At 36.2% G+C, this 5,012-nt stretch overlaps 1 non-coding gene across 1 annotated transcript; it reads left to right on the top strand.

Annotated features, from left to right (window-relative positions):
- The first annotated feature begins 1,074 nt into the window (after positions 1 to 1,074).
- On the top strand, positions 1,075 to 1,181 carry LOC131407750 (U6 spliceosomal RNA). The gene has a single exon (XR_009220618.1). It is a non-coding gene; the product is annotated as a U6 spliceosomal RNA (small nuclear RNA).
- The last annotated feature ends 3,831 nt before the right edge of the window (positions 1,182 to 5,012 follow it).

The following is a 5,012-nucleotide window of genomic DNA, read 5'->3' as shown; positions in this document are numbered from 1 at the left end:
TCATCTGGGTATGTGGCTTTGGGCAGGTCACACTTCTGTCTGGGCCTCAGCTTTTTCACCTTAAAACACGTAAATTTGACTGGCTCCATAAGGTCCCTTCCAGCTCAGAAAGTCCTAACTCCATCATACTTGTTTTGTCATATTTCCAACAACCTACCCTCTGCCCAGCAAGGCACAGTACGTTGTAGAATTCACCACTGGAAAAGAAATGGCTCCAACCCCTGATTTTTTTGTTCTTGCGTTTGAGGACTAAACTGGATTATCAATTTTTTTCCTATTAAAGTCTTTTCAGATTTTGTCGTCTAAGCTCAGAAGAGAAACAATGATTTATTTCTCATAAATGTCTCATCTATTTTGTTCATACTTTCTAAAACAACTTGGTTTACATAAAGATTTTAGTTGGTCCCATTGGGACTATAAAAATACCTCTTCCTCTTTCAGAATGGATTATTTTGAGTAGTGATATAAATGAAAATCAGCATGTAGTTTTATCTTGGTCACTTTGAACTAGAACCACCAGAAGAAATGTTCCTGCCCTTATAAAGCAAATTAGTTCTATAGTGACATGCTATAACTAGTGTGCTTTATCTTAAGAACTATATTTGTTCATTTACATTTATGAAATAAATACTTAGGAGGGTGGGTGTAATTATTCACAGTACTGAAGACTTAAAAGTTTAAAAATGTGGATTCATTATGGACTTTCTTTAAAATATTATTTATTGGGAAATATTCTGTATGGCAAGACAGATATGAAGTCAAGATTTTCTCAGTTGGAAGGGATCTAATGGGGCCAGTCAAATCTGCATGTTTTAAGATGAAAAAGCTAAGGTCCAGACAGAAGAAGAATAACTTTTTCTGGAAGTTACTGGAAGAAGAGGACCCCTTCTGTTCCAGAAAACTCTTCTAGGTGAATTGAAATTTATCTACATGCTTTTCTCTTATTGTTAAATTACGATATTATACATACATTCATGGGCAAATCCAGGTTTTGTGGAGTTTAAAGTAATTCAATTGTGGGGGGTGCTTTTTTTTAAAAAAGCACACAGAATTACAAATATAAAGTTAAGCATAGTGTTCGCTTCGGCAGCACATATACTAAAATTGGAACGATACAGAGAAGATTAGCATGGCCCCCGTGCAAGGATGACACGCAAATTCGTGAAAAAAAAAAAAGTGAAACATAAAAGGGAATATTTATTTAGAATAGAAAAAAAATCACAACAAACTACTAAAAATTTAGAGATTCCAGTCCCTTTCCTCTGAGGTCTCTTTAGACAATTTACCAGAAACACATATACAGTAGCCCCCCTTATCCATGGCTTCACTTTCCCTGGTTTCAATTACTGGAGGTCGACCATGGTCTGGAAGCTAATCCTCTGACAATAGTCAGAAGGTCAATATTAGCCTAATGCTATGTCACAATGCCTACTCATTCACATCACGTCATCTCATCACATAGGCATTTTATCATCTCACATCATCAAAAGAGAAAGGGTGAGGGGCCGGCCCAGTGACATAGTGGTTAATTTCGCACTCTCTGTTTTGGCGGCGTGGGGCTTGCAAGTTCGGATCCTGGGTGCGGACCTATGCACCGCTCATCAAGCCATGCTGAGGTGGTGTCCCATATACAAAATAGAGGAAGATGGGCACAGGTGTTAGCTCAGGGCTAATCTGCCTCAGCAAAAAGAGGAAGATTGGCAACAGATGTTAGCTTAGGGCCAATCTTCCTCACTGAAAAAAAAAAAAAACTGTAGAAGTTGGACTTGGAACCAAGAAAAAATAATGTTTAAAAAAAAAAAGAAGAGAGGTAAGTACAGCACAATAAGATATTTTGAGAGCGAGATCACATTTACATAACTTTTATTATAGTTATCGTTATAGTTGTTCTATTTTATTATTAGTTATTGTTGTTAATCTCTTACTGTGCCCAATTTGTAAATTAAACTTTATCATAGGTATATATGTATAGGAAAAAAAAAAGTATATATAGGGTTCAGTACTATTTGCAGTTTAAGGCATCCACTGGGGGTCCTGGAATGTTATCCCCCTTGGATAACGGGAGATTACTGTGTTGATGTTTCCAAGCACAGTCGGTCTTCCCTTCGCCACCGAGAACACTCCACAGCTCCCAGCAACAGTCGGCATTTGTGGCTTCTGCAGCTTCATGGTAAATCCACTTCTGCACACATCATGCACACTATTTCACTAATTGTAAGAAGCAGTATAATACAGAAAATAGAGGCATCTATATTTAATTTTCATGTCACAAGAAAAGACTAAAAACACATTTGTTATCATGTATAGTGGAACGCATGGACTTTAGCTAAAAATAAGGGTAGGGAAAAATGATACCTTATATTCATTGTCTGTTACATACCAGACTCTCCCTTGTTTTTAAATGAGGAAACAGAGGCTTATAGAAGTAAAGCAAGCTGTCCAAGGAGATGCAGCTATTTGTATTCTATCACTCCAGCCTCCCACCAATGATTCCAAAAATGACTCTGTTCAGTTGCTCTGAAGAGGGCCTAGTGCAGAAGATGCAAAATGACAAATGAGGCCATTCCCGGGTGGTGGAGCGCAGAAGCACAGAACATTTCCCCAAAGATACCAGCCTCACATCCCTTTGGAAGGTTTTTAACAAAAATAACAAACCATACAGCTGGTTGGAGGTAGAGTTTGGGTTACTTCCCAGCATTTTAGTTTTAAATCCATGACATAACTGCAGCCTGCTACATACCAGTGTATATTGAGACCAATATATGTCCTCTTAGCTTGTGATTTTATCTTTTTATCAGTTAGTAGAATATAGTAACATATTCAGAATTTATGACTTCTAGGATATAGCATACTGATTTTAACAAGCCACTTCAATACCCACTTTAAATACCTGTGTGATGAAAAATACTGAATTTTAAAAGATCATATCTTATAAACCTGGTAAATATATTAAGCCAGCGAGAGCATGTAGTCTGAGAGTTGAGAGAACTAGTCTTGGTCCTACTCTTGCTACTAACTACTTTTCTGCAACATGATGATTTCTCTCCTTTGGATGCAGGCTACAAAATTCATAGCCTCTTTCAATGTAGGGTCCTCAGTGATGAAATGAAAGTGTTAGACTTAGAAACAGTCCACAACTTAAAAAAAATGTTTTTACAGAGAACTGATATATGAAAATGTTTATTCCAGCATTATTCATAGCAGTGGGCGGAGTTGGAAGTAACCTAGGGAACCATACCAGGAGAATGGATAAGTAATTTGTGTTGCATGATTATCACGGGATATTACCCAACTATTAAAAGCACCAAATTATGACCCAGAATCATACTGTAAGCATCCTTCTGTAAATTCCTCTTTTCCATTTAACTTTATTTTTGTGAAATTTATCCATGTTGATACATTTAGCTCTAGTTCATTTATTTTCATGGCCGTATTGTATTCTATTGCTTGACTATACTATAACTTATTATGTTCTTTTGTTGTTTGGACTTTTAGGTTGTTTACTTTTTGGTTATTACAAACAACGCTTCTGTGAATATTTTTTCACATCTCCCTACAGTGCAGATAGATCTTAAAAAGATAATATATAGTGAAAAAAATAGGAACAATCACATCTATAGAATAATACCAGTTACGTAGATTATAAACATTTATTTTTAACACAAAGTAACAGCATACATTTTATAAAGATAAGTGAATATTCAAATACATGTATTAAATACATCAGGTGCCACAGCTGGGGCTGGTCTTGGGCATGCAGATGAAGGAAGAAAGGGTGTGGTGGTGGAAAGAAGGGCCTTGCATGAACCAATGATTCTAGGGTGTTAGGAAAAGATATGATTAACTGAATTCTGTGTACATACAAAGCTCTGAAATAGTCACTTGCTCAAGAAAGACTATGGGCTTGTAAGAGTCAACACCAAAACTATATTGACTGAGAAGAATATGAAATATAGATTTAAACTAACAGATATAGGAAGTATAAACCTTCTCATGTAAATTCAAAATTACCGATAAAGTAAGGAGAGATGCATTTAAGGAAACAATCAGTACTTATATATTAGAATCAGGTCCTTAATTCACATGTGTGAATTGTGGGTGGAATTTGAGTCTTGAAGAATTTACAGGAAATCCTTGTGTGATAATAATGAAAGGTTAGATGTTCTCAGCATTGGACACTCACCACCTTCATTGTTTCTGTTGTCTTTCCTTCTTTCAGCCAGATTATTTTGGCTCTACTTTCTCTGGCTCACTTCTATAGCCAGTACCGGGCTTCCTCTTCCTTTGGCTGCTGTCTTGGCATGCACGTTATTGATATTTCTTTTAAAGAAGTAAATAGTTCTTGCTTTGGCCACACACAATATAAACTCTCGCTCTCTCTCGCTTTCTCTCTCATGCGTAGACACACACACACACACACACACACACAGCTACTCCTAAAACACTGGATAAAGCCAACCGTACAATTAGTGGCTTAGAAGTGAAATTTAATGCAAGGGTAAAAGAGGTGGTATAAATATGATGAGTGAACAAAAACGTTCCAGAGAATTCCAAGAAGTTATTTGTTCCATAAAGAAAGAGATGACTAGGACCAAAACTTTTTCTTATTCTTTATCATATTCTCCATTCCCATAGCCTAAATCTAAGTATTTAAATTATATTACTATATATGATAGGTTTAATATTTTATCTAGAAAAAAACTTCTGATGATCATAAATCCCATTACCAGGTAGGGATTGAGTTTTAAGCCCCCCACAGCTTTTTCTGTGACTGCAGCTTAATGATTTCTCTCCTTTGGCTGTGGGGTTTTGCCTTGGTGTTTAAAGGCTTTGTAGGGTAAGCAAATTTCAACATAGAGATTCAAGATAATATTTGTTGCTTAGAATGGAAAGAGTTTGAAATCTAACACAGCTATTTTAGTAATCTGTTATTAACATGGAATGAGGAGGTTCAGGTTAATGGACATCCCCGATACCTTAAGTTTTTATTTTTAAAGGCCAAATATTATGAT

Source organism: Diceros bicornis, chromosome 6 (genome assembly GCF_020826845.1).
Source record: "Diceros bicornis minor isolate mBicDic1 chromosome 6, mDicBic1.mat.cur, whole genome shotgun sequence".
In the NCBI taxonomy this organism is placed as follows: Eukaryota; Metazoa; Chordata; class Mammalia; order Perissodactyla; family Rhinocerotidae; genus Diceros; species Diceros bicornis.
Note: the sequence above shows the minus strand (reverse complement) of the source record. Positions and strands in the feature narration are given on the sequence as shown.